This window comes from Pinus tabuliformis, chromosome J, assembly GCF_031772625.1.
Source record: "Pinus tabuliformis cultivar Carrire ecotype Pingquan chromosome J, CPIR1, whole genome shotgun sequence".
NCBI classification, from domain to species: Eukaryota; Viridiplantae; Streptophyta; class Pinopsida; order Pinales; family Pinaceae; genus Pinus; species Pinus tabuliformis.
The window spans coordinates 328,818,574-328,837,258 of NC_142295.1; the positions used below are offsets into that span (position 1 = coordinate 328,818,574).

Genomic DNA, 18,685 nt, shown 5'->3' on the forward strand with positions numbered 1-18,685 from the left:
AATGGGGATGAAGGTATAAGAGGCTCTGTGACAAATGCCTTGGTGGCGCAATGGTGGTAAGACACATGTGACATGAAAATGGTGAAGGGAGATCAACAATATGACTTTGTCTCGATGAGGGGAGATAAATCTATTATGTTTAGTCTTGGCTTGGGGGTGTAAACCAATCGCCCTTCACTTAAGGTGTACTTGTGTGTGCAAGTGTATTTATTGATTAAGCCCAGATTATGTTTGTAAAAAGGAAAAAGGATTGTTGAAAATAAACTGAAATTAACAACAGTAAATGAACAGCAAAACCATAAACTAAACCCCACCCAAACTGAATTTCCAAACACTATGGTGGTTGGTGGCGAAATCGACTAAAAACATACTAAAACATTCAAGGGATCTAAGTGTCAGTGTGACTGGGATGAAATGACACTAGGCTACCAGAAAGTGGTGCAGCAAGAAAAACAACCAAAGAGGAAGATCGCTACAAAAAGATTGGGAAATGGGTGTAAATCCTAGGGAAACTGATGGGACCCTAAGGCCAATGACCAAACAAGGTTTAATATGAAACTATGGATGGAAACAACCTATCTTTGGAGATTTGAAAAGAAAGGGTACAGATCTAGAAAATATGGCTAAAAGTGATGGAGAAACTCAGACTTCTTACTCAGCTAAACTCCTCCTATAAAGGTGGAAGTGTACTAGAAGCCCTAAGGGGATAAATTCCACTTTGACGAGTAAGTTGGAGTAGATCAAGGCCTAAGTAGGATGAGATAGAGGTAAGACAACCCAACATATAGCTCTCAACAAAACCGAGAAACAGATCTCATAAAAACCCGAAAACCCTAAAGTCGCAGGTACTAATCTATTTTTAGGGGTGATTGCAGTTTTTGGGGTGAAAGGTGTACTCTAGACTTGAGATTGCACTTTTTGGGCTAAAAAGTGTGATTTTTGCTCCTTGATTCTCAGTCGGAAAATCTCAAAAAAAACTATCGTCTCTATTGCAGCTCATTCTTGTGACCAGCGGAAAAGACCAGAAAACTTGCAGAAGTTAGAAATTTGACATATCTAGGGTTAGAAAGCTAGTAAATAAAATTAAGAGTCTAAAAAAATAAGAAAACCTAACCTAAAAACTGAACGTCACCCAAGTTTTTGGATCAGAAGTAAAAAACCAACGAAGTTTCCAATTTTGTTGTAGTGTTTTCGTCTCAAAGATGTATGAAAAGAACCTACTTAAGACTCTAGATGACAAACAATCTCAACAATATAAATGGCTACTAAATGTTGTAGATTTGCAGCAAATGATAGACGTCTTGATCCATGACACAATCATAGTTAAACAACAAAAAGAAATAGTAATAACTCCAATCATCCAACGTAAACGAGATATACAAAGAATATATTTTATTATAACACCTGTGAAGGGAACAAATAAATTTCATGAGTCCCTCTCTATGGGATGGTTTCTTTTCTATCCTAAAATGTCTTCAACTTGTGTAGAGTCTCTCTCTTCTATAATGTGAAAACCCAACAAATAAAATGTTTGACCTTAATGAGAACTCAAATTGTAGAGAAATGGTGTGCGGCAATGAAAATAATAAGAGTTAGAGTAGTGAGTGCAACAACAAAAATAATCAAAAGTGAATAATGAATGGAAACACCCTCTATTTATAACAAAATATTGAGTTATCCTCGAATAAAGAGCAATAATAAAATATTATTAACCCCATTCTTGGAATAACCACTTGGAATATTTTATTATATTTGGTTAGGAGGGAAAATGTATTTAAACTTTTATTTAGAAATAATAAATAAATAAATGATTTATTTATCATCTCAAGAAATTGGTTAAGGAATAATAAAGAAATAATGATTTATTTAGTTATTCATAAGGGATTTAGTCAAATTTGACAAGGAATAATAATTGAGCAATGGTTTAATTAATTATTCCTAGAAGAAAATAAAATAAATAGTGATTTATTTAATTATTCTTCATGGTTTTAATTATAAATTACTTAACAATGGTGGTTTATTAAGTAATTTCTCATAATGAAAGCAATTTTACTATGGTGAAATTGAATTTACATGGTGTACTTTGATCTATCTAGTAAATTAGGCTAGATGATCAATTTTTGGTGATAACACATTCATCAAAGGGGCTGACCTAAACAAGGAAAGAGGGTGGAATGTTTCTATTTAGCAAGTGAATCTCAGGGCCATTGATGATAGAACTAATAGCCATATGCATAGATTGCATCAAAACACTCTACCTACATTACTAAGCCATGGATCAGGTCAACAATGGTCTCATCCACTGTTTCACCTTTTGAGAGGCACCTCACCATGAAAGGGAGCATTCACACCACTAGAGCAAGGAGGTTAGCCAAAAATCGTGCAAACCCATCAAATCAATCACATGGGACTATACCACTAATATAAGGGAATTCGAGGCACCCATAACCAAACAGTCACATTGTTGATATGAAGGGTGATGTTCCTCAGTAGTAGTCAAAGTCGTGAGGAGGGTAATTTTGTGCACTAAAATGAACACCAAGCCATCTAACGAGTAGAGGTGTTAGATTGGTTTCAACCTCTGATTCGTTTCAATGGAAGGAAAAAGGGAGTTGCCCCAAAACCTTTACACCATTATTAAATCAGCTTATTCAGACCATGTCAAAACAAGCATGCAAAATATTGTGTCTCTATTATTAGAAGGCCATGCTCACATCTGTATGATACTAAGATGTAAATTGTTGAACATTTGGAGGAAGGAACCACAACAATTCTATGATCTAGTCGAGAAGTTTGTTAAGAAAAACATAAAATTACTCAGAAGGGTGCTCACTACGAAGGAGTTGATAAGGATTGATGGAGGAAGAAAGAACAAAATATGCATCAAGAATGAGCAAAGGATGAGAGGACTATGGTCAATGTGTAATGGACCTTGGGCCCTTAACCATTCATGTTGAGGTGATAAGAGGAAACAAGGGTAGATCATGAAGATTCATCCATAGTCGGTTTCACCTATTTTTAGAAGAGAACCTATGAAGGATCCAAGCAGTCAAGTACAAATGGTGAGCAACAACACCATGTTTTTTAGGGAAACTTACAGGACAGGTCGATGATAATCAATCAACTTGACAAAGTAAATCGTGAAAGGAAGGAGGGAATTCCTCTTGATGATGTCGCAGTTGAGTCTATAGATATCTAGGAGAACATCCATAAATAGTATCGGAAATCAGGTATAGATAACAGTCCACCAATACATCCATGTTTGATAGTCAAAGAGGGTGGACAACTTATCCCCACATGTGCAAAAAGCTAAGAAGAATACATTATAGGAGAACCAAATGAGGAGCCATTAATAATAAACCGACATGATGAGCATGATCATGGAGGGTATCATGACAAATATAGTATGCAGGATAAGCCATTTTTGGAGGGTCAAACAAAGGTTCAAGTTAAAGTTGTGGTCATGGGGCACCTGGTGCAGTCAATATAGAGACATTTTGTAGGGCACGAGAATTTCTAGTAAAGGAATTTTGGGAAAGGATCATGCATTTCAAGACAAATCTTACGATGTTGAAATAGAGAGTCGGGGCAACCTGAGACACTGTCTTACAAGAGAATAGAAAATTTGACGACCTCATAAGGGTATGTGTTAAATCAATGACCGAGTTGCTTAGTGTTGAGGAATGAATCAAGTCCCTCACAAGGCAGGAAGAGGAGTACATTTGGGAGTTGCAGAGCAGCCCTCTACAAGAGTACATAGATAAGGCTTGCAACTCTACCAACCTACGATTATACATTGGGGATAGCAAGGAAGATTTATACAAATGGATCATGATGGGTGATCGAGTGGAGCAACATGAGTTGAGCATTAGGCAACATCAACATGGTAGATTTATTCCATGTGCAGGGATTCATTCATTATGTACTTCCCATGAGATGGATTTACGAGATATTATGAGTTGGAACTCTATTGATGGGATACTCTTAGCCAAGGGAATATTGCAACCTGGGCCCTTAAGCACAAGCAATGATGTAGGGCTGAGGTGGTGCCATAACCAACATGTCCTAGGACTTAGGTGGCATTGGGATCTAGGAGAATCCATTGGGGGCACGATTGATCAAAGGATTGTTTTGGATTCAGGTATCGAAGGATCGATTCATGATCATTCAGAATGGAGGCATGGAATAACACATTGGGTTGTATGGGATCCTGGTATCAATATACAAATGCTTCTTTTGTGGATAGAAGTGGATTACGTGAGGGCAAACAATCTTTGGGCGGGAGGATTTGTAATATATATATATATATATATATATATATATATATATATATATATATATTTGGATATGGTCAAAGTGGATGCACTCTTCCCATGGTATTTAATGTGGCAGTTGCCCATGGCATTGGCCCATGGTATTTGGCTTTGTTTTTCGAGGGAAAACAATAAAATAAAGTCTCTAAAGAGTCAATCAAGCCTATAAAAGGGGATAGGGGAGTTATTTATCTATTTGGCTTTTGTTGTGAACTTGGCAAAGCTAGTTCTAGTTGATCCTAGGTATGAAAACCCCTGCGAGTAATTTGTGTAGTGGATCCATCTAGGATCTACGATTGTGCTTCAATATATTTAATTTATTTGTTGATGGGCAGCCATACATGCCAAGGCACAGGATTTAGTAGGTCTTGTGTGGGCATGTAATTTTGTTTCTATTTATTTACATAAAGAAGAGGCTGCATTCTTAGATATTTATTGTGTTAGGTGTTTTCACTACATGAATTTCATTAGAACACGTAGAGTGTACCATATCTCATTAAAATTTTGTTGTTGGGATATTACAAGATTCAATCATGCAATATTTGGATGTTAGTGGAGCCCTATAAGCCAACTAGAGTGTCTTCATGGTTTTTCTAATATTTTGACAAAATTATCACCATTCAACAATGGGGTTAAAGTCCATTGCAAGTTATTCTTTTTGAATGAAATAGTCAATGAAAGCTACTTCCATAATTAAGTATAATCCATATATATCAAAATATAGATCCAAATATGCATATAGCAAATAAATCGCTAACATGCATGCATATAAGCATAGTATTTATAGTGTGTTTTTAATGGGGGATTAGCCAAAAAAATATTCCATCATTCCCAACATAGCTTCATCTGCAATATTCTCATCATCATATCCTAGTACGAAAGAAATAACCAAAATTTCTTCTCTAGAAGAAGAAAACTTCGAAAGGAAAGACAATTTCAAGAGGAGTCACTGCTTTTAGGAGGTAATGAGACAATAGGTGTTTTACTTGAATTGTTATTGGAGTTATATTGTGACTAGGGATTTTCATTGTTTTTAAGTATTTTTAGAAAGTATTGACATCTTGAAAATAGAAATAGAGATGTAGTTAGAGTAAAAATAATTGGGAAATAATCATGAGACGTCATGGCTTATTATTCAGGAGGACATCATAGCTTGCTCACAAAGATTTTTGAGAGTAGCACACTGATAAATAAATTCTAAAAAATGGTATTTTGCGAGAACAATAGCTTGGCAAGGCCACAATAAGTGGGTGTCTAAGAGAAATTATAGCCACAATGCGTGGGTGTCTAAGAAAAATAACTCCTCTGAAATAGTACAGTGAAACAAATAATACAGTGACTAGTTGTCTCTTTAAAAGTGTATGTACATTATTTTTAAAAGCTAAAAATGCTGGTATATTTTGCTTCTATTATGATAACAAATATCTTTTTATCTTTTGCCGCCCAAAAAGAATAACTCCTCTGCACCATTGCCCGAAGAAACCCTAGTAGTTATGGCAAAGATTTGTTCTTCGCTAAAAAAGAATAACGCGCCTGCCCAATTGGGCGAATAAATATGAGTCGTTACATCTGTAAAGATGGCAAATAATTCTTTTTTCGGGGCAAAGAAAGAATATCTCTTCTGCCCAATTGCGCGAATAAATCTTTGTCACATCAGTGAATTGTGCAACTTTTTTTTTCTCTCAAAAAGAATAACTCGTCTGCCCAATAGGGCGTCCACAATATGTCATCCTCGTGACGCTGGTCTTTGCATGATTGATCATGTCATTCATGTAAATTTAATACATGAAAACTTCAAAACTTGACCCTGGTTGGGAGTGTAGATGGTTTTCAAATCCGAGTTTGGAGTTCGCCTGCTTCTATATAAGGCAGGCTATGCCATTGTATTTCTCACCTCTTGCTTACGGAATTTTCCCTACTCCAGTTCTAGGTATGGTTGTATATTTCTAATCTGTGAGATATCATTGATTTGCTCATATTCTATGTCCACGTTAAGCATTGATTCACAGTAACTTATCAATGTCCACGTTATGTATTGTTACAGTTTAGCAGATTGAGTTGAACTGAAGCCGTTTTTTTTGCAGAAGTGGGAATCTTGTTGCCTTCGAAGGCGTTCCAGTTTCAATATCCGTAAGCCAACAACATGAGCAATTTGCAACAAGCAGGGCGGAACTTCTGCGGCGATAACAACAAGGTCGACCGCAGGTGCAACAGCGGCGACAAGAACGTCATCGGCCCCAACACCAAGATCGACGGCAATCCCATCCTCGGCAACAACAGTGGCAACACCACCAACAGCGGCAACAAAATCAACAGCGGCAACAACAACATGGTGAACAGCAACAACACCGGCAAAGCTGCCAGCGGCAACAAAGTCAGCATCGGCTAGTAGAGCAACTTATAACACCAGGTAATGGCAACTTAATTAGACCAACTTTTATACTAAGTGCCTTTTGTTTTCCTCTCTAAAATTTATGCTCCGCTTTTGCTTCACTACCGCAATATATGCACAAATATGTCATGAATTTCTTTTCCTTGGGTTAATTACATTGTCATTGCATGGCAGGTACGGGAAAGAATAAATGCAGTCCAAGATTATTTGTCTATCTGAGACTGACTATGTGTTGATATATAGTTAGTTTAGAGCAAAATACTCTATTTACTTATAAATAGAAGAAGATGGACGCTGGTATATTGTAACTCTGATTTACTTATGAGCAAAACCTACCTGCGTGGTTACTTTGTTTTAATGATTTTATGGTCGGGTTGTGATATCTTCCACTAAGTAGTTAATTGAATAATTAAATAAATAAACAAGTTAAATAAAAAATATCAATCAAAAATAAATTTAAAGTATATATTCTTTTAAATGTATCTAATTAAATTTAAGTACATTTATTGTTACATATTTATAGATATGTAATTCAGTGAAGTTTCCCACTAAACTATGCTGTCTTTAAATATTTCTTCAGTGTAGTATATGCACAAATATGTCATGGTTCATGATTTCTCTTAAATTTTTATTACAAAAAGGCGTTATCAATTTCTTTTCTTGTGGTTTTGGTTAAGTACATTATTATTGCATGCCAGGTATTGGATTGACTATGTGTTGATATATAGTTAGTTTAGAGCCAAATAGTCTACTTATAAGGCATTCCCATATCAATTCATGTTGGATGCTGCTATATTGTAATTTTCATCTGCAGAAAGACCTAATGATTTTCTTTTCTTTTGCTTAATTACATTGTTATTGCATGGCAGGTATGGGAAAGAATAAATGCAATGGATGATTATCTGTTTATCTAAGACTGACTACGTGTTGATATATAGTTAGTTTATAGCCAAATACTCTATTTACTTATAAATAGAAGAAGATGGACGTTGGTGTATTGTAATTTTGATTTATGTATGAACAAAACCTACTTGCCTGGTTACTTTGTTTTAATGATTTTATGGTCGGGCAATGATGTCTCCCAATAAGTAGTTAATTGAATAATTAATTAAATAAAAAATTATTAATTAAAATTAAATTTAATGTATATATTAATTTAAATGTATCTAATTAAATTTAAGTGTACTTATTGTTACATATTTATAGATATTTATGTGATATCTTGCTTCATATTTATTCAGTGCAATACACTTAGTTAAATATTTCTTCAGTGTAGTATATGCACAAAGGGGTCATCCATTTCTTTTCTTTTGGTTTTGGTTAAGTACATTATTATTGCATGGAAGGTATGGGAAAGAATAAATGCAGTTTGTCTGACTTGTTTCAAACTCAAACCCTATTTTTGTCACACCTCTAGCTTACTCACTCTGTTTTGGATCATCTAATCTTTCTATCATTATCTTATCCTAACTGCTTTGACAACTGGATCCCTATTTTTATCAATCTCACAGTTAAATCTCTATTCTGAAGCTCTCAGGCACACCTATACTAACAACTTATCTCCTATTATAAAAATAATACAATATTCTAATTATTACAATAATTGAATATAAAGATAAATTCAAGAGTCCAACTCTCTCTACTAAAATTGACTTTTGACCACTGGGGTCAATGAAATTCATCCCCACAACATGTGAACATACAATCTCTACTAGAAGTGACTTTTGACCACTAGGGTCAATGAAATTCATTGCCACAACATGTGAACATACAATCACATTATTGGCTAAGTAAGTTAGGATGCTCCTCCATTATCCATCTATGCACCTGCATCACAAAGAAGGAATATCCATCCAAATACCATAAATGGATAGTGTTTTCATCGCTCAAGAGTATAGCTCAATGAAACACCATTCGCTGCATAGAAAAGAAGAAGCAAATTCGTAATGCAACAAAGAATTAGTTAAATGAAAGTCCAAATTAAATATAAATGCTTAGGAACCAACATAATAGAATATAAGGGAAGATAATGGAAGTGGTGGCTCCAATCAGGCTGAACAAGTGGTGATGGTTCTCATCGGATCAACAGGTGCCAAAATAAACAATTTTTAAATTTAGTTGGTTATTTTTGTTTTGAAACTGAAACGATTCAAATATTTTTAATTTCATTTGTTAGAATGGTGTATCTAAGAATACTTGATTGACATCAAATCTCATCCATTTGTTTCATTTAAAAAAAAAACTTACAAGCACATTTCGATAGTTGAAATATATACACCTATAGACACAATTATGCAGCATGGGTTTATTACAACTCAAGAATTATCATACATTACATTGTTTGGGAAGTAACTTAATCCTTTGTTTTTTTTATATTTGTGATAGTAAACATTATAAACCGCTTCACATTATTAAAATTTTTACCCAACTAAAATAGCATGTAGGTTGATATAAACATTTGCTACAATGGATCCTTTGCATAAAGTTGAACCATAATAATTAAACATTCCAGAATTCCAGTACACCGAGAGTAATTTACATGACCAATTATTTGAACTTTGAAGCCCTAGTATGAATAACCTATTTTATATAAGGTATGATCATTTATGTGGTTAATATTAACAAAATTTACAGTTTACTTCTTATTGTACATAATAACTAGCACAACCACTTTTACTTATGTGGTTGATACACATCTATAAGCTTATATGAATTACATGTACAACCACATCAATAATTTTGGTTGATATATGTACATATATATATGTCAACCACATTACTAATTATTACCTTATAATGTAAAGATACCTATTAAAGATTATTAATAATTATGTAAATAATAACAACCACACAAACATATAAACATATAAACATATGAATCTTTTATTAATACTTTATTATATATTAATACAATATTGTGTTATTATATTATATTATATTATATGAATATATTTAATAATTATATTTCAAACTATAATATAATAAACATATAACATAATAATAACATAGGATTATTATTAATAATACTTATTTATCTTTAACCATTAATTTAATCACATATATAATATTAACTATATCTATAATATTAACTATAATAATAATGATGATGATGATAAATCGTGATAATAACCATAGACCCAAAAAATTAACAATCCTAAGGGATGATTAATATAAGCCCAAGTCCTTAATATTAAAAATCTAAGGGATTAATATTATAAGCACCTCGGATTTATATTATAAACAAAAGGGATTAATAAACCTAAGAGATTAATATTATAAATCCAAGGTATTATTAATATTATAAACCCTTACGATTAATCTTATAAGCCCAAAGGATTAATAAACCATAGGTATTATCAATATCATAAGCCCAAGATATTAATATTATAAACCAAAGGCATAAATGAACGGAAGAGATTAATATTATAAACCCAAGGTATTATTAGTATTATAAACCCAAGCAATTATTAATATTCTAAACTCAAGAGATTAATAAACTAAAGGGATTAATAATATAAATCCTAGGATTAATATTGAAAAACTATATTCCCCAATGGGGGTGAGAACTGAGACTAACATGATCATTGGGCCCCGTGAGGAGTGGAAAGTGGGTAGGTGGAGAGAGTTGTACCTCCAAGTCCCCTCATACCATGCGAAGGAGGGAATGGCATACAAGAGCCTTAGCTCTTAGGCGTGTGAGTATTTATGGTGCATTAGGAAAGGGTTGCAACGCTGGGTTGATAAGTGGGATGAGGAAGAGGTCGAGATTTCGATTCAGTGAACAGTTTTGGTGGTCAAACTATACTTAGCCTCCTTCTCAACAACGAATTGTGTTTTCTTGATTTTCATTGGCAAATTGTGGTTTGTTACGTATAACAAAACCCAACTCTTGGTTTTGCTCGGGCTTTGCAAGGGTGAACTAGGTTGGAAAACATGGTGTGAAGGCAAATGTTATTTCAGTTTCATTTGGAGTAAGGAGCATCTATGTAAAATGTGGCAATTCCATGGTGAGGGCGGTGTTTGGCAGGTGTCAAGCTTATGGAGAATTGTCGTACTCCTCGTAGTCATCTCTATTCAGTGGAGTGACTAGTGTGCTGGGGAATGTGAAGGTGGTGCTAGCAGCATTGCCTTAACTCTATCCTGGTGGACGAGAGGGAAACAATTCATTTTAGCAGACGAGGCAACACAACCAGCATAATTGGGTGTGAATAGGCAGCGACAGATGCATCCTAATACTCGATGGGGATGGTCTAACCTCCGAGTGAAGCTAGGGATGGGGAGGGGGAAGTCCTTTGCATTAGTAACCATGGTCGATGGAAGTTGGAGAAAATCAGTGGGCAAGGCTTGAGGTGCATGTACTGGAGCACACGAAGGGGGAGGCGGTGGACTTCATCGTGGTCGTTGAGGTGGCCAGAGTTGGGGGAAGTTGTTGGGTCCCTATAATACTAGTGATTACCCCATTACTATTGTAGTTGCATCCCTTATTAATATTGTTGTGCCCCTATTATCCCCATATTGTTATTACTGTGCCCCATAGAATCCCTCTATTGTTATTTTTGTGGCTTTATATTATTATTGTTAGGTCGATTGGGTTATATTGTGACTCCTTAGACTCCTATATATAGAAAGGAGGTTTTGTCATTTGTATCATCCAAGAATTTTTCATTTATGTAATATAAAGGAGGTTGTCCCCTCGAAGAGGCTAAATTCTAAGGTGTGGATCTATCTTTTCTATCTTTTCTTGAGCTGGTTTCATAACATTTGGTATCAGAGCTTTGGATTCTAGGGTTTTGCTGCTCCAAATAGGTCATCGTGGCATTTTCGCTATAACGTTTTTCTGCGACATTTCAGAAGCTAAAAAAAACCCATTTGAGAAGAGATTGCGTTGAACCTCGGGTCCAAATTTCAGAGCTTGTCGCTATATTTGTGGAGATATGATCTCAGGAAGTTGGTCTTTTTGCAGACTTATGAATTATATTCCAAACAGGTGACCTGGGGAAAATCGTCATAACTTTCTCTCTGAGCATCGGATTGTAATTTCGTAACAAGTTACAGAAAGAGGATAGACTGTAGTTTCTTGTATATATTTTTCAGAGCCAAAGGTTAGAACAATGACTCGTGGCACATCGTACAAGTTAGCTCTACTGAACTAGTCTATAATCAAGTCACTATGGGAGATTTCGCATAACTCTTCCTTGGAGAATCCAATTTGGGTCAGACTGGTGGCATTGGAAAGAGGACACAGAGGGCTAATGCAGGTCACAATTTCAGAACTAGATGATCAAAAAGTACAGAGATACATCAGAGGAAATATCTAGCTCCTACAAAGTGAAAAAAGGTGTGTAGATTTTTTTAAATTTTTTCTTAAGCTTAGTTTGAAAATTTATTTTGAAGGAATTCTAAGGGCATAGTAGAGCATTATTATCAGTAACTGATGCCCCGAGGAAAGAAAATGCAAACACCTAGTAAGCAACTTGAAACCTCTAGCATGACTCATGAAGAAGAGGAAGAAATGCTACATGATATATCAAAATTACAAGAACAAGTGCAACAAATGTCACTCTCACAAAAGCTAACAGAAGCTAAGATAAATGGCATCGAATCTAAGATAAAGGGCATGGAAGCTAAGGTGGACGATTTGAAGATAGATTTGAAGACAGATTTGAAGAGAGACATGGCAGATTTGAAGACAAATTTGACAAATTTTCTACAAGAAATACTTACTAATGGTGAAAAGGTAGTAAAGGAAACTCATGACGCGAATAAAAGAAATTTTAATCATGATTTCTTAGAATAAAATGTGGGATCGAAGACCCACCATATTCCAAAAATCGATATGAGGAAGTTTGATGGCAAGGATCCCGCAACATGGATATTACAGATGGAACAATTTTTCGATCTCAATAATGTGCAAAACACACAAAAGGTACGTATTGCAACTTTATATTTGGAACCAAATCAGTTTGTATGGTATCAATGGCTTTGCTCTCGTAAAAAAATTATCACTTGGGCAATTTTTACAGAAGAATTGACAGCACATTATGAGGATACAAAAAGCAACACTTTTTTTAGCCAATTGATAAGTCTCAAACAAAAGGGTTCAATAATGGAGCACATTGAGGAGTTCCAAAAATTGAACATAAGGGTAAAAAATATTCCAGAGGAGCATAGGGTTGATGTGTTCATAGGGACTTTAAAGGATAATATCCTACATGATGTTCGCCTTTGGGAACCTGATTCATTAGAGAAGGCATTCAGGTTAGCACGAAAAATGGAAAGCAAAATTATGGCAACCAGGAAGCATACCACTCACAACTATAAAGATGGAAGTGTTGTTGCCCCTATTCTTCCAAAACCTATAAGGTTGACACCACAACAATTGGAAGAAAAAAGAGCAAAATGGCTTTGTTACAATTGTGATAGCAAATACACTAAAGGTCGTAAGTGTGCTGAGAAGAAATTATTCTACATAGATTGCAAAGAGGAAGAATAAAAGGAGAAAGAAAGGTCAAAAGAAGAGGATATACTCCAGGAACAAAGCCTAGATAAAGAAGAAATGAATACAACCATATCTTGTAATATATTGGTGGGAATTACTACTCCTCAAACCATCAAGATACAAGGACAAATCAAGAAGAAAAATTTAATAGTGTTGATTGATTCAGGAAGTACCCACAATTTTATTCATTGGAAGGTAGCAAAAGAATTGAATTGCTTCCTATATCCAGCACCAGAGTGTCAAGTGATGGCTGCAAATGGAGGAACAATAAATTGCTCTGGAAAGTGCCATAATATCAAGCTATCGATGGAGGAATATGTATTGGCTAGTCCAATGCTTTCCATTCCAATGGGAGGTGCTGATGTTGTACTAGGAGTCTAATGGCTACAATCCGTGGGTACAATAGCTTTTAATTTTCAAGAAATTTTCATAAATTTTTTTGTGGAAGGAAAGGAAGTTGGATTAAGGGGTATTGTAGGGAAATCGAGAAAGATAATAAGCTCTAACAGTATGACAAAGCTTCTAAAAAAGGAACAAAGGGGTGTAATTGCACAATTATGTTCGCTAGATGTTTCCACATTGCAATGATCTATTTCTCCAGATCTCCAAAAAGTCTTGGACAATCATTCCAAGGTATTTGAGACTCACAAAGGTCTCCCACCTATTCGTGATCATGGTCATGCTATTCATCTGATTCCAGGAAGTGTTCCTCCAAACATCAGGCTGTACAGATGTCCATATGACCAAAAGAGTGAAATTGAACGTATGGTTGCAGAAATGTTAGAGGCTAGTATAATTCAACCGAGTCAAAGTTCTTTCTCTGCTCCAGTAGTATTAGTGCACAAGAAGGATGGATCATGGCGGATGTGTCCGGATTATAGGGAGCTCAACAAGCTCACTATTAAAGATAAGTTTCCCATTCCCGCTATTGATGAATTACTGGATGAATTGCATGGATCAATTTACTTCACCAAGTTGGATCTTCGTTCAGGATATCATCAAATCAGAATGAAGACTGAAGACATTCCAAAAACAACATTTAAACTCATGAGGGTCATTATGATTTTTTGGTCATGCCTTTTGGCCTTACCAATGCACCTTCAACATTTCAAGGTTTGATGAATTCCATTTTCAAACCATTCCTTAGAAAATTTGTGTTAGTATTTTTTGATGATATACTAATCTACAGCAAGTCTTGGAAGGATCATGTTGAACATGTTGACAGGGTGTTACAACTATTGGAGGAGAAACAATTATATGAAAAATGATCCAAATGTTTCTTTGGAGTACAAGAGGTGGAATATCTGGGTCATATTATATCTCATGAGGGAGTTAAGGTAGACCTTAGCAAAATTAAAGCCATTAAGGAATGGAAAATCCCCACATCCATAAAGCATCTGCAAGGATTTCTTGGGTTGATAGGGTATTATCGCAAGTTTGTTAAGAATTATTGCAGAAAGATGCCTTTTCATGGACTCCAGAAGCAACAAAGGCCTTCGAACATCTTAAAGAGGCAATGTGCCAGCTACATCGGACTTCACAAAAACCTTTATTATGGAATGTGATGCTTTAGGAAATGGAATTGGTGCTGTTTTAATGCAAGATGAAAGACCCATTGCTTTTGAAAGTCGTCCAATCAAGGGAAGGTTTTCACACAAAGCTATTTATGAGAAGGAAATGTTGGCAATACTTCATGCACGTAAGAAATGGTGACCCTACCTAATGGGAAGACACTTCAAGGTAAAAACAGATCATGATAGCCTTAAATACTTTTAGAACAAAGATTATCCTCTGAAGAGCAACAAAAGTGGGTCACAAAGATGTTGGGTTATGACTTTGAAATCATCTACAAAAAAGGGAAGCAAAATGTCGTGGCAGATGCACTCTCAAGAAAGGATGAGGATGTGGAAGCATTGTTGTGCGCCATTTCTATTATCCGACTAGATTGAATAAATGAAGCAAGGTAGGAATGGAAGAATGACGAAGAAGTGTGGGCACTTATTCGAAAGTTACAACAAGATTCCAGTACGTCTGATACATTTAGCTCGCAAAATGATTCTTTATGGTACAAAGATCGCTTATACCTCTGTAAGAATTCCCAACTAAAACAAAAGATTCTTATGGAATTGCACACTTCTCCCTTAGGAGGGCACTCAAGATTTTTAAAAACTTGCCATAGGGTTAAGAAGGAATTTTTTTGGGATGGCCTTAAATTAGATATTCAAAAATTTGTGGCGGAATGTTTGGTTTGCCAACAAAATAAAGTTGAAACAATTAAGACACCAGGTCTATTACAACCTTTATCCATTCCAAGCCAACATTGGGAGGAGGTTTAAATGGATTTTATCACAGGGTTACCCAAGTCTGAGGGAAAGAGTGGTGGTAATTGACAGACTTACCAAGTATGCACACTTTTGTGCATTATCACATCCATTTAAAGCCAGTACAGTTTCTACTGCATTTATGGAAACAATTCAAAAGCTACATGGAAACCCAAAGATTATTGTAAGTGACAGAGATCCCATTTTCACTGGAAATTTTTAGACAGAATAATTTTCTTGTCTTGGTACTTAGTTAGTGCATAGCTCATCTTATCATCCTTAATCTGATGGGCAAACTGAGATAGTAAACAAATGTTTGGAAGGATATCTTTGTTGCTTTGTATATGATAAACAGACATAATGGGTCAAATGGTTGCCTCTGGCTGAATGGTGGTCTAACACTTCCTTCCATACAGCAACAAAAATGACCCCATTTATGGAACTTTATGTATATCAGCCACCATCCATCACATCATATTTAATAGGAAATTCTAAGGTTCAAGCAGTGGAACATCACATCGAACATCAACAACAAGTCCTCCAACTCTTAAAGGATAACCTCGTGTTGGCACAGAATAGAATGAAGCAACAGGCAGATCAACATCGCAACGAAAGAAGTTTTGATGTAGGTGATTGGGTATTCCTACGGCTACAACCATATAAGCAAATGTCCCTCAAGCAAGCTAAGAAGGATAATAAATTATCACCAAAGTATTATGGTCCGTACAAGGTGTTGCAAAAGATTGGTACTATGGCATACAAATTGGAGCTTCATGTAGCTTCTCGATTGCACCCAATTTTCCATGTTTCATGTTTAAAGAAGGTTATAGGCGAGAAGCTCCAAGTTCAAACAATATTGCCAGAACTTGACGAGGAAGGAAAAATTATATTGGAACCGAAAGTAGTCACAGAAACAAGAACTCGATAGCTACGAAATCGATCAATTTCAGAGTATCTTATCAAGTGGAAGAACTTATCCGCTGAAGATTCCACATGGGAGGATGAGAATTTTATGCAGAAGCATCCAGAACTACTCAAGCGTTGAGGACAATACTTTTTTGAAGGAGAGGGGCATGGTGGGTCCCTATAATACTAGTGATTACCCCATTACTATTGTAGTTGCATCCCTTATTAATATTGTTGTTCCCTTATTATCCCCATATTGTTATTAATGTGCCCCATAGAATCCCTCTATTGTTATTTTTGTGGCTTTATATTATTATTGTTAGGTCGGCTGGGTTATATTGTGACTCTTTAGACTCCTATATATAGAAAGGAGGTTTTGTCATTTGTATCATCCAAGAATTTTTCATTTATGTAATGTAAAGGAGGTTGCCCCCTCGAAGAGGCTGAATTCTAAGGCGTGGATCTATCTTTTCTATCTTTTCTTGAGCTGGTTTCATAAGAGAAGTTGACTCAACGTGGCAGTAATGGTGGCATGAAGACACCCCGCACTGGTATAAGTACAAAGACTCTTAGCTCTCAGAGAGGTGGCAGGCATAGGATGGATAATGCAGCTCAAAATTATGTCCAGTGTGATGCCCCGGACCCACAAGGATTGCAGCATTGCTTCTTGGAAAACTACCAAGGTCTCATACTATCCTTGGTGGACTCGGTAGATGCAGAAAAATGAATTAATTGGGAAAAGCAAGATGAGCTAATGGCCACATTAGGATGGATGCATTACTTCTAGTGCCAGGTTAAGGAGCGAGTGGTGGTAGTCTCACGGGGACAAAACCATGTAGCGGAGAAAGTGGAACAACTGGAAACTTGGATGGCACACTTCAAAGGGAACATTCAGTGCAACTTCCGTCTTTCGCTTCCTCCAAGAACTACTCCAGACAACCCATCTTTAGTCACCTCAGTCAATTAGTATGTCCTCTAGTTTTCTTTATGTTTTGTTTGTTTATTGGAACGTATGGCCCTCTCATTCGTGGACACTGTTACTAGCATCTCTTTTGTTTTTTTCCACCTTTTTTAGGCTATGGTCAAAAAAACCAATTGGGGTGAGACAACATGCTTTTTGAAATATCTGATGTATATCTTTTTTTTAATGAATAGAATGTTGACTTAAAAAAAAAAAACTCAGATGATTAATAAACATAAGGAAAACACTCAGGATTAATATTGTAAACACAAGATATTAACAAACACAAGTGATTAATAAACCCAAACCTTTATTAATATTATAAAGTGATGGAATTAATTAACCCAATGTGTTAATATTAAACAATATGATTAATATTACAAATCCTAGGATTAATATTAAACCCTAAGATTAATATTATAATCCCAAGTAATTATAAACCTAAGGGATAAATATTAATAAACCCAAGGGATAATAAACTGAAGGAAATAGTATTAAACCAAAAGATTAATATTATAAGACAAAGTGATTATAAACCATAACATTAATGTTATAAAACAAAGGAATTAAAAAAATTAGGGTTAATATTATAAACCAAAATATTAAATTGTAACTTATTCAATGTTGCAATGCGACATTGAATATATTGCAATGTAATATATCATTGCCATTATGATTATCACACTCCTTATCATATTGCAATGTTCGATAGATTTATAAACTCGAGGAATTAAAACTATTTCCAAGAGTTTATTAATCTTTTAGATTATAATATTTATCTCATAGATTTATAATTAGGTTTATAACATTGGGGCTTATAACATTTGATTTATAATATAGAATTGCAATTTATTCAATGCCACATTGGGATATTGAATATATTGAGATTTAATATTTTGGTTTATAATACTGGGTTTCGAATTTATAATATTAAAGTTTATAATCATAGGGTTTATAATATTGATTATAGAGTATTTAATTCCTCACTTTCATAATATTAATCCTAAGGTTTAATATTATTCTCTTGATTTTATTAATTCTTTGAATTGATAATATTATTAGTCCCTTCGGTTTATTAATATCTTTAGTTTATGCATATTAATCATTTTGGTTTATAATATTAGTATTAGGGTTTATAATCATACATTTAATATTATTCCTAGGGTTTATAATAATAATGAGTTAATTCATAATATTAATAATCCCAACATTTCAAACCTTGATATTAAATGCAAAATTATAAATCTAATATTAGAAACTCCAATAATCTAAACCTAATATTAAACCCTTGTT

General features: G+C 34.8%; 1 long non-coding RNA gene across 3 annotated transcripts; it reads left to right on the top strand.

Moving 5' to 3' along the window:
• The first annotated feature begins 6,118 nt into the window (after positions 1-6,118).
• LOC149227092 (uncharacterized) lies at positions 6,119-8,076 on the top strand. Of its 3 annotated transcripts, none has more exons than XR_016247101.1 (3): positions 6,119-6,243; positions 6,398-6,723; positions 8,052-8,076. It is a non-coding gene; the product is annotated as an uncharacterized LOC149227092 (long non-coding RNA). The 3 variants fall into 3 exon arrangements; XR_016247100.1 differs by lacking the exon at positions 8,052-8,076 and adding an exon at positions 7,575-7,674; XR_016247102.1 differs by lacking the exon at positions 8,052-8,076 and adding an exon at positions 6,880-6,996.
• Positions 8,077-18,685: the final 10,609 nt, after the last annotated feature.